At 40.5% G+C, this 12557-nt stretch overlaps 1 protein-coding gene across 3 annotated transcripts in view; it reads left to right on the top strand.

Moving 5' to 3' along the window:
- Positions 1-12557, top strand: part of ST6GALNAC5 (ST6 N-acetylgalactosaminide alpha-2,6-sialyltransferase 5) — a 188589-nt gene that overhangs the window by 24412 nt on the left and 151620 nt on the right.

The following is a 12557-nucleotide window of genomic DNA, read 5'->3' as shown; positions in this document are numbered from 1 at the left end:
AACATAGGGGAAAAGCTCCTAGATGTTGGTCTTGGCAAGAAATTTTTGGATATGACACCAAAAGCACAAACAACAAAGTAAAAAATCAACAAGTGGGACTACATCACACTAAAAGAAAAATCTACAAAATGAAAAGGCCACCTACAGAATGGGAGAAATATTTTCAAACCATATTCTATAAAGAGCAAATATCCAAAATATATAAACTCAGACAACTCAACATTAAAAAAAGAAAAAAGATCAATTTAGGAGTTCCCATTGTGGCACAGTGGAAATCAATCATTTTAAAAAGGGGCGGAAGACCTGAATAGACATTTTTCCAAAGACATCCAAATAGCCAACCACATACATGAAAACGATGTTCAACATCGCTAATCGTCAGGAATATTCAAATCAAAACGCCTACCACCAGTTAGAATGGCTATAATCAAAAAGGCTAATATCCATGAGGATGAGGGTTTGATCCCTGGCTTTGCTCAGTGGGTTAAGGATCAATGAGATCCTGCTGTGTAGCATTGAGAACTATGTCCAGTCACTTATGATGGCACATGATAATGGGAGAAAAAAGAATGTATACATGTATGTGTAACTGCATCACCATGCTGTACAGTAGAAAAAAAAATTGTATTGGGGAAATAATAAATAAAATAAAATAAAATAAAATAATTCAGTGACTTAAAATTGAAAAAAAAAAAAAAGGATCCAGCATTGCTGTGAGCTGTGGTGTACATTGCAGATGGGGCTCAGAGTTGCTGTGGCTATGACATAGGCTGGCAGCTACAGCTCCAATTCGACCCCTAGCCTGGGAACTTCCATATGCCTCGGGTGTGACCCTAAAAAAGCTAAAAAAAAAAAAATTGTAGGTCACATTATAGTAGAGATAATCATTTCTCAAAAAAACATTTATCATTAGGCCAGAGTTAGGATATATTTTTGCAAAGAAATTGTTTATCAAATCTGCCATAAGGAGGAGCCAATTATTTGTGGGTTTTTTCCCTAGGATTTTAATACATCCCCTTGATATCTGGTCAAAGAAGTTGAGCATACTAACAACAAACAAAATGAAAGCAAGAAAGTTGTCAGTCTAATTTCAACAGTGAACAAACTAATAAAAATAATTTCAAGTATTTCATATATGCACTTTGTAAATGGGAACAACCTTTCTTAAATATATGTTTCTTATTTCCTCTGTGATTAAAAAATCACATTTACATACATTTATTGCTAATGAGTATTTTCCATAATTTAATAGCACTGGTTTGTTTAGAATTATCTGAATATATAATTAATTCAGATAATGAATCTAGAACAGACTTAATGGATTATTATTAGCTCAGAATATCAGTGTTTTAGTAAACAGCATGATGCTTACAGTCAGCACACCATTAGTCTCATTTGATGTCAGTATGATTCTCAAATAAATAAATAAATATATATATATATATATATATATATATATATATATTTTGTCTTTTTGCCTTTTCTTGAGCCGCTCTCGAGGCATATGGAGGTTCCCAGGCTAGGGGTCAAATTGGAGCTGTAGCTGCCAGCCTCCGCCAGAGCCACAGCAACACGGGATCCGAGCAGCCTCTGCCACCTACACCACAGCTCACGGCAATGCCAGATCCTTAATCCACTGAGGGAGGCCAGGGATCGAACCTGCAACCTCATGGTTCCTAGTTGGATTCGTTAACCACTGTGCCACGACGAGAACTCCCTCAAATAAATATTTTATAAAGTTTCTCAATAGTCTCAAATGAGAAAATGTTTTGCTTTAGATCATAGAGGTTGAGGAATGGAATAGTTGCAATAAGTGTTTGTAGTACATTAATTCCAACATCCTCTTTTGATGAAAATAAATAATTGGTGTATTTATACACAACAACAAGGCCACAAAATACTTCAGGGGCATTAGGAACTGTGTATTCACGGGATGCATCTTACTTTTGTTGGTCCTCAAGATCTTTTTGGTGGAATAATAGGTCTTACTCTGTGTCACAGCATACTGGTAAGCCTTTCAGGACCTTTCCCACAGTAGGTTGAAAGGAGCCTGGTTGCTCCAATACCTCCTAGGGTGTCTCTCCATATTGCCACAAGGGGGCAGCACTGAGAGCGCCCCAGCCCTCGGATGGGTTTATCTCTTTTTATAGCAGGACAGTGTTCTTCGTTGTGAGTCTGGTTAAAACCTATGTTTTTACGTGGAACAATTCGGGCCAGGCTGTGGTGATATATAGCCTCCTGGTCTACTATGGTACCAGTTTATCGCCTTTATTACAAGTCATCAAACACTGTATCTGGGAAACATGAGGATAAATTATAGTACATTCAGAAACTGCTAAGAAATAACAAGAAACAAGAGAACAGAGCACTTTGGGAATATAAGACCTATTGAATGAGAAATGTTTTGTGCTGGCTATGAATGGATTTGCTACTTGCAGAGAAACTCCATCACACTGGTCTTCTAACTGGATAACATTTTCCTCATCTTTTGCCTAGCATGGCAAATAAAATATCTTGTTATGTATTCTTTTGCAGCACTTCCAGAGTATCTTTATCAATTTGAATTTTGCCTTTTTCACCGTATTATAAAGCTGATTTTAGTTCTCTTCAGTATGTTTACTAGGTGGCCATATAGAATGAAATAACCTATTTCTAGTTGCAAAATGTTGCATATAATTTTTTCCAACCTAATTGTAAAGTCCACTGAGAAAACAGAATGCATTTTTTTCTCCCCTGAATTCCTTTGCAGAATATCCCTTAGGGATTAGGACTCAATATGGAGTCAGATTTGTTCTTCCTTATTACAGCATCTTAAAATGAAATGAAGGAAATAAGATGTTATCATCTCATCTCCAGAAAATTATTAGAAAATGATACATTGAAATGAACAGCTTCCCCCTTTGTTATAATGATGTTTTTCTAAGAATTTTTTAGAGGACTTACTTGTGTAAAGAAAGTACTAAGGAATATGCTAAAAACTGTTAGAACTAATAAAAAGTTCAGCAAAGTTGCAGGATATAAGATCAATATACAAAAATCAGTTGTATTTCTATACAGTTGCAAAGAACAGCTGTTATCAAGTGCAGACTCTTCCTGCTTGCTGCATGGCAGGCCAATAAATTGAGAGATGAGTTGTTGGGGGCAGAGAACAGCAACTTCATTTGGAAAGCTAGCAGACAGAGTGGATGGTAGACTAGTGTCCCAAAGAACCATCTTGCCTGAGTTAGAATCCAGGCTTCTTTTATACGAAAAGGGGAGCAAGTTAAGTGAGACATTTCAGCCTCTGGAAAGGATGTGTTAATTTCTTCCTTCCTTCAGTCATTCACAGGTAAGCCTCGTCAAGATGTTTCCTATGAGCTAAACAAAGGTATTTTAACTTAATGCTCATTACCTGGGAGGCAGGGTCCTCAGAGATGGGCCACTATGTATAATTTAAGCTTGTAGGCAACATCCCTTTAGTGATTAACTTGTAGCAAAAATAGTAGAATAAAAAGCTCAAAGTAAAAGAAAGAGCTCAATATGGAGTCAGATTTGGTCTTCCTTATTACAGCATCTTAAAACGAAATGAAGGAAATAATTCCATTTACCATTGCATCAAAAAGAACTAAATATTTAGTAATAAATTTAACAAAAGAAATGCAGACTGATTCTTCGAAACCTTCAAAACATTGCTGAAAGAAATTAAAGAAGGGAGTTCCCGTCGTGGCTCAGTGGCTAACGAATCTGACTAGGAACCATGAGGTTGCAGGTTCGATCCCTGACCTTGCTCAGTGGGTTAAGCATCCAGCGTTGCCGTGAGCTGTGGTGTAGGTTGCAGACGTGGCTCAGATCCCGCGTTGTTGTGGCTCTGGCTCTGGCCAGCAGCTATAGCTCCGATTGGAACCCTAGCCTGGGAACCTCCATATGCCGCGGGTGCAGCCTTAGAAAAGGCAAAAAGACCAAAAAAAAATTAAAGAAGATCTAAATAAATGGAAAATATCCCATATTCATAGATCATATGTCTTAATGGTGTGACTTTGACAGTACTCCCCAAGCTAATGTCAGATCCACTGAATCCCTCCTGGAATCTCAGCTGGCATCTTTGTACAAAGTGATGAACTGATTTTAAAATGAATGTGGAATTGGGCCCTTTCCTAGTACCTGTTAAAAAATTAACTCAAAATAGATCAAAGACCTAAATGTAAGATATATGTAAATGTTAATCTACAAAAACTCCTAGAAGAAGATTAGAAATAAATCTGCATGACCTTAGATTTAGCAATGGAGTCATAGGTCTGACACCAAAAGCATGAACAAAAAAAGAAAAAATGAAGTGGTCTTCATCAAAATTAAAATTTCTATGCATCAAAGACAACTCTCAAGACAGTGAAAAAAACACCCACAGAATTAAAAATTTGCAACTCCTGTATCTGATTAGAGACTTGTAGCCAGAATATATAAAGAGCTCTCACAACTCAATAATAAAAAGACAAATACTCAATGTTTAAATGGGAAAAGGATCTGAATAGACACATTAGCAAAGACATTAAAATAGTCAATAAAGACACTAAAAGATTCCCAACAATATTAGTCAGATAAAACTGTAAATAAAAACCACAAGATACCCCCTAGAATATATCTCATACCCCCCTAGGATGGCTGTTTTTAAAAAGACAGATGAGAAAGTTATGGCAATGATGTGAAGAAATCATCATATGCTGCCAGCAGAAATGGAAAATGATGCTACTACTTTGGAAATCAGTCTGGCAGTTTCTCAAATGGTTACACATAGAATCACCACATGTCCCAGCAATTCCATTCACAGGTGTACATCAATATAAATGAAAATATTCAGCTACAAAAATATTCATCATAAATGTTTATAGCAGTGTTATTTATGACAGCCAAAATGTAAAAACAACCTGAGTGCCTGTCAGCTGATCAATCAGTAAACCTGTGGGGAGTTCCCATTGTGGCTCAGCGGAAACGAATTGAACAAGGATCCATGAGGATACAGGTTCGATCTCTGGCTTCACTCAGTAGGTCAGGGATCCAGTGTTGCCGTGAGCTGTGGTGTGGGTTGCAGACACGGCTCGGATCCCATGTTGCTGTGGCTGTGGTGAGGGTTGGCATCTCCAGCTCGGATTCGACGCCTCGCCTGGGAACTTCCATATGCTGCGGGTGTGACACTAAACATGTGGCATATCTGTACAACTGAATATTATTCAGCCATAGAAAGAATGAAGTACTGATCCCTCCTACAATACGAATGAACTGGGAAACCATCATGCCAAGTTAAAGAAGCCAGTCGCAAAACCCCCACATGTTATATGATCCGATTTCTTTGAAATATCCAGTTAGGCAAATCTATACAAACAGAAAGTTGGTCAGTGATTTCTTAGGACTTGGTGGGATGAGGCATTGGTGGAGAGGAGGATGATAGGCAAAGGGTGTGGTATTTCTTTTTGAGGTGTTGGAAAAGGTCAAAAATTGACTGTGGTGGTGGATTCACACGGACAAACCTCAGAGATACTTTGGGTCCGGTTCCAGACCACCATAATAAAGCAAATATTGAAATAAAGGGAGTCACACAAAGTTTTGGTTTCTCAATGCATATAAAAGTTATGTTTGGGAGTTCCCATTGTGGCGCTGCAGGAAACAAATCGAACTAGTAACCGTGAGGATGCGGGTTCAATCCCTGGCCTTGCTCAGTGGGCTAAGGATCCAGCATTGCTGTGAGCTGTGGTGTAGGCTGGCAGCTGCAGTTCCTATTCAGCCCCTAGCCTGGGAACCTCCATATGCCTCAGATGCAGCCCTAAAAAGCAAAAAAAAAAAAAAAAAAAAAAAACACTTATGTTAACACTATGCTGTCCAATAGCATTGTGTTTAAAAAAAAAAAAAAAACCTACCTCAATTTTAAAAATACTGTATTGCTAAAAAAAGGGCTAACCATCGCCTGAATCTTTAGCAAGTCATAATCGTTTTGCTGGTAGAGGGTGTGAAATACTGCAAGAATTACCAAAATTTGACCCAGAGACACAAAGTGAACACATGCCCTTGGCAAGTGGTGCGGACAGACTTACTCCACACAGGGTTGCCACAACCTTCAATTTGTAAAAACATGAAAACAAAGCAGTGTCTATGAAGCACAGTAAAATGAGGTACGCCTTGCTGAAAGCCACTGAAGGGTGCTCTTTAGGCAGGTGAATTGAATGGTGTGTGAGTTATATATATCTCGATAAAGCTGTTATAAAAATGAAAACAGGAACAGAATGCTTTCATTGGCTTAGTCCACATGCTTCTTGCCTATTGTGGGGAGGAGCTCCAGATGAATACATGGGTTGTAAATAGGCAAATGGTAATTTTCCTGGAAGAAGAGTGAATACATGCCAGATGGTAAAAAGAGAAAAAGTTCATTCCATGTGTCCTTGACATCTTTAAGAGAGCTGGTGTTTACAAAGTGAGGGTTATGTTAGAGTCTCAGGTGGGAAGAGGAGAGGGAGGGGATTCCAGTTCTCAGTTGCAGGGTCCTGTGACAGCCACCAGCGCATTCAGTGAGCGACGCATACAGGAATGCTCATAGCAGTGCTGCTTCTAATCCAGTAGCCTTCAGTATTTGGACAGATAAATTGGGACATGTTCAAAATGGAATGCCATGAGGCAGTAAGAATGGATAAACTACAGCAGCACACAGTATGGCTAAATCTCACAAACGTACCCTTGAATCAAAAGAGCCATTTATAGGGAGTTCCCGTCGTGGCTCAGTGGTTAACGAATCCGACTAGGAACCATGAGGTTTCGGGTTCGATCCCTGGCCTTGCTCAGTGGGTTGGGGATCCGGCATTGCCATGAGCTGTGGTGTAGGTCACAGACGTGGCTCGGATCCCTCCTTGCTGTGGCTTTGGTGTAGGCTTGGCAGCTACAGCTCTGATTTGACCCCTAGCCTGGGAACCTCCATATGCCGCAGGAGCGGCCCTAGAAAAAGGCAAAAAAAAAAAAAAAAAGCCATTTATAAAGATATAAACTGGGATTCCACTTAAATAAAATTTAAGAGTAGGCTAAATCAATCTCTGTCTATTCATAGGAAGACAGATTAATGTTGCTCCTTGTGGGGCTGTGAGTGGAGGCAGAGGACAGGCTTCAGGGGACAGATAATACATGTTCCGTTTCTTGATCTGGGTGCTGTTTACAGGAATGTGTTCACCTTGTGAAAATCCGTTGAGCCATACGCTTCTTATTCACGTTTCTTTCTCGGTAGATGTTAAACGTTGTTAAAAGTGAATTAAAGAGTGTTGGAGTTCCCATCATGGCACAGTGGTGAATGAATCCGACTAGGAACCATGAGGTTGTGGGTTCGATCCCTGGCCTTGCTCAGTGTGTTAAGGATCTTGCGTTGCCATGAACTGTGGTGTAGGTTGCAGACACGGCTCAGATCCCGAGTTGCTGTGGCTCTGGCATAGGCTGGCAGCTACAGCTCCAATTCGACCCCTAGCCTGGGAACCTCCGTATGCCACGGGATCGGCCCAAAGAAATAGCAAAAAAAACAAAAAAAAAAAAAAAAAGGGAATTAAAGAGTGTTATTTCCTTTCTGTGGAGTTGGCAGCCAATCCTGTTGATCTCTCATGCAGCCAGCCGTAGAGATACCGCCAAAGCTGCAGTGGAGGGAGAGTCACTTAGGAATCTTATGGGGGCATTTCCCAAGCCTAGAAAGACTGGATCCCTCCCAGCCTGGCTATTGCATTGTTGTTGTCTTGGAACCAAATTGTCCAGTGGTTCCTTCTCACATCAGTAAGCAGTGGTGTTGGGCATCTCCTGCCATATTGGTCAGGCTGCTTGGACATTTTCTCTACCAGGTTTACCTAGAAAGAGAGATGGCACAGAGGGAATGCAAAAGGAGTGGGAAACAGTATATTTCTCCACGGTGTGCTTATGTCCAAATCAGAAGCCTTGCTCATTCTTTCATTAAGAAATGGAATGTCTAGCTTGCAGGGTCCTGTTCCTTACACTGTGATTGGAGGAGTTCCATGAAAGACTAAAAGTTCTGTGCTTTGATCATGAATAAAACTAATTTTTCCAGGAGTTCCTGTCGTGGCACAGTGGTTAATGAATCTGACTAGGAACCATGAGGTTGAAGGTTCGATCCCTGGCCTTGCTCAGTGGGTTAAGGATCCAGCGTTGCCATGAGCTGTGGTGTAGGTCACAGACACGGCTCGGATCCTGAGTTGCTGTAGCTCTGGTGTAGGCTGGTGGTTACAGCTCTGATTAGACCCCTAGCCTGGGAACCTCCATATGCGGCAGGAGCGGCCCAAGAAATGGCAAAAAGACAAAAATAATAATAATAATAATAATAATTCTTCCAATTATAAAGACAACATTTTTATTCTTTTATTGAAAAGTTATTTTCCTGGAGTAAAACCCCAGTTTCTTCAGTCAGCCTTTTGCCAATCAATTTTCTTTAATGGATTATCAAGAAAATCTTCCTAGAAAATGTGCTGGAGTGTGTTTCGGTTTGTGGGATGTATCCAGGAAGCTTTGGAAGAGGTGAGTGATAATGTTCATCTCTTTGATTCGCTGCACTCTTTTCTTGGAGAAGAGCGATTTTTAGCTGGTGTTAAGATGAAGAGAAAGGCCTTCTGTAGTATTGTTGCAAAACTACTTTATTCTCCTAAGCATACAGAAAGTTAGCAATACTTCCGTGCCTCAAAGGAAGCAAAACGCTCTTGTCTTAAATGCCTTCATCTTTGGAGGAAGGAAAAGGCGTAATGAGTCCTTCCTTTCTTTGATTCTTAACAGAACAGCAGCAAATGATCTTAAGCTATCATCTGGCCACAAAAAAAATTCCATGCTAATGTAAAAAAAATTGCCTGCCAAAATTCCTCCGTGCTGGGCAGTAATATAACCACGTTAAAAGCCCTTTTGAGATGGAAAATATGACAAGAAGAGTGACACACCCCCTAACCAAAGTGGGCTTTCCAAGAGCTTCTAGAATAAAGCCACTCTCATTAAGGTTTCTCACACTGGTTTCTGTTGGCAGCACTTCTCAGGAATCATTTCCTCCACGAAGGAAATAAAGCGGTAGAATCATTCCTGACTGTTGCAGAAGGTGAAGTAAGAATTTAAATTGAGAAAGGCAGTTAAAATAATATCTGAACTTTTGAACTTCCTGATCAGATAATTATTCTTGAAAGTCTGCACAAGATGGGAAAAGAGAATTAATGTCACTTAAAGTTTTGAATTTTAGAGGAATACTATCAATTAAATATGGTACTTCTCCTATAATTTTTTGATTGTTGAGTGCAGGAATGACAAGAATTTTATGAAGACACTTCTGATTGAAAAGATGGAGTATAAACAGAAAGTTCTCTTAAGTAGTAAAGCGTATGTGTTTGGAACTTGAACTTGTCTCTTTGCTTAGAAGTGAGTGTGATTAATGCAAGACGTCTGCCTGTGTCTCCACCCCAGGTCTCTCTCCTAAACTGCACATTTACATAGCCAATTACCTACCACACCCATTCCCTTGAATGCTCCGCAGGTACCCTAATTCAGCATGTTCCAAAGAAAACTCATCCTCTCAGCCTTCTCCTGCCCCCCACCCCATAATCGATCCTTTACAAGTGTTTCCTGTTTCTATTTTCTATTAATCATTGTTAAACCAGTTTCCAAAGTCGTATGTCTAGGTATCATCCTCGGGTTCTGCCCTCTCAAATGCTACACACACTAATCAGTTGCCTCTCATGCGCCTCCTGAAGCCACCCAGTTTCTGCATCCCCTCTCTTCTCCATCTAGAAGAGAGACCACCACCATTCCTCCACAGACTCTCTCTGTGTTATTCTAACTAGACTTCCAGGGTCCATCCATTCTTTTGCCCTCTTTAATCTATTACCCCTAGAGAAAACTCCTGAAAACTCAACTCTCAGATCATTTCTCTACCCACTTGTTGAGTTTCTGCTTCTCGTGTAAAGTCTTTGGAATGGCTTCTAGGATTCAGTTATGGTCTTGACCCTGCTTGCTGTTCTAGCCTCCATGAGTTCCTATCATTTCTGAGCATGCCCAACTATCTTTGGTGGCAGCAAGGGACAGAAAGAGCCACTGAGGCAACAGGCTTTCAGATATGCTAATAGCCCAAGCCAACTCAGCAGCCACTAAGTCCAAGATAAGTTCCTTCCGAGGGGTGATGGTGACAAGATATTTCATAGCTTTTCACTAGATGCAGCCACCCTGGTGACAGAAAGCCCTTCTCTGCAATTTCTTGGAGGACCAGGCTCTGGGCAGCCTTCCCACTGGCCACCCCAGTGCTTCCCCACGTGATCTCACTCTTTGTCCTGGACTCAAACTCTTCCAAGTCTCCCTGAGGTTTCACTCCACGTTACTGCAGCCTTGGTTGCTGTGTGCTTCATTTATGTGAAATTTTGATCTTACTAAACCTGCAGAGAGAGAGCGATCTCATATTTGGGACCATCAGAATAGATGCTTAAACTTAGCTTTGACCACTCCATGTAGTGGATTCCAGTTAAGTCTAGATCTTTAATTCACTTTAGTTTTAGTCCCAAGATCATCCTGGTCCTCTCCTTTATACTTGTTATTTTCATATATCTTATTAACTAGGAACATTAAAAACATTACTTTAGTGCATTGCTTTTCTATAATGGCAACATGTGAGCTCTTTGCAGCATGTAAGACCACCTGCAGAGCCTTGGAAGGGTTGATTTCCCTATGCGTGATTAGCCTAAAACCCCCCTTTTTTTTTTTTTTTTTGCTATTTTTAGGGCCACAACTGCTGCATATTGAAGTTCCCAGGCTAGGGGTCAAATTGGAACTACAGTTGCTGGCCTACACCACAGCCAAGTAATGCCAGATCCAACCCACATCTTCAACCTACACCACAGCTCATGGCAACACCAGATCCTTAACCCACCGAGCGGGGCCAAGGATGGAACCTGAATCCTCATGGATACTAGTTGGGTTCATTATTGCTGAGCCACAAGGGGAACTCATAAAGCCCAATTTTAATGCAATAGATTTCCTTTCTGATGATACTACCTGTTCCTCACCTTTCACCAATTTCCCTTCCCACCACAGCCCCAAGCAGACTAAATAGCTCCTAGGTTCTGGTTTGTGCCATGCTTGCTTTCTTCTCAATACTTTTATGCAACAAATTGCCTCTGGACCACTGGGATCATACCTCTCCTCTTTGCTTGGCTACTTGTTAATCTCTGCTTGGACCAACCTCCCTCCAGAATATCTAGCTGAGAGCTTTTTCTGTGGGCCTCATAGCCCCTTCCCCTTTCTCTCTCTCTCTTTTTTCTTTCTTTCATTTTTGGCCACCCCAGAGTATAAAGTTCCTGCTGGTGTAGTAATTCTAGATCCTTTAACCCACTGGGCCAAGCCTGGGATCAAACCTGCATCCTGGAGCTGGAGAGACACTGCAGCTCCCATTGTGCCACAGCGGGAAGTCCCAGTTCCCTTTCTCTTAGTCACTCTGAGCACAAGCTGTTGGATGTTTTGAATGTCTAGAAGCTCCCTCTTTCTTTTCATCCTCACATCCTCAAAGCCTGTTACTGTATCTGGCCCAGAGGAACTACTTAAGGATCATTTCTTAATGATTGAATAAATAGAGCACTCCTTTAATCATTGAATCCATGAATCAATGAATTGACAATTCTGTGCAAGTCTCTGATGCTCTAAGAAGGCGAAATGTCATTTCCCGATTTTACGTATTAGCTTCATTTCCTAAAGACTCTGATTTGTCCTCACTTTACATCATCCCTACTGTGTTTATTAAAACCGTGCTACTGTAAGGCAAAATGCATGTGGCATCTAAGAATGTTTTAAGAAACCCATTTCAGGCCTCCCTCTGAGCACTTTCCATTTTATATGAAATTATTGGTATTTGTGTCTCTCTAGCCTGTAAGACATAAAGTGCCTCAAAGGGCAGTGACCATGTCTGATTCATCTTTGTATCCTCATAACCTCTTATCTATGCAATGTCAGCAGTCAGTTAAGTGTGTAAATGCTTAAGGTAGGCTAGAAATCAAATCACAGTGTGGCTGCTTTCTATCTCTGACACCTATCTCTGTCCTGTAGCTCTCAAAGCCTGTGTCTTTATGCATTAAGGGGGAATAGGGTGGGTGTAAAAGATCACCTGCAGGGTTGTTGTGATATATCACGTAAAATATACTGTGGGTATGTACATGGACCATATGCAAATGATGAAGAAGCTAGGTTGAAGGAAAAATCTAAGCTTCTTTGTGAGGAATTCTGGTATAGCAGCATGTTAATTGTTCACTGTCATCGTCCGGCAAGACACGTTTTCAGATCTAGTGAAGTCTTTGCAAAAAGAGCCAAAGAGGCAAGCTTCCCAATTTGTATATTAAGGATACTTGCCTGAAATTGAAAACAAAGTGAGAAATTGGGATGCAAATAAAATACACTACAGGACAACTTATAGAGGGTTCAGATGTATCAGTTGCATAATTTGTCTTATGAATATACCTTTCAAAAAGGAAAACGAATCAGACAAACAATATTCTCAGACTGTAAATCCTTGAAAATGAGATGTACACAGCTGATAGAAAAAA

Source organism: Sus scrofa, chromosome 6 (assembly GCF_054392235.1).
Source record: "Sus scrofa isolate SSC_HxYL_T2T_F1_AM1 chromosome 6, Sscrofa_HxYL_maternal_Yorkshire_Landrace_v2.0, whole genome shotgun sequence".
NCBI classification, from domain to species: domain Eukaryota; kingdom Metazoa; phylum Chordata; class Mammalia; order Artiodactyla; family Suidae; genus Sus; species Sus scrofa.
This window is presented reverse-complemented; position numbering and strand designations above follow the sequence as displayed.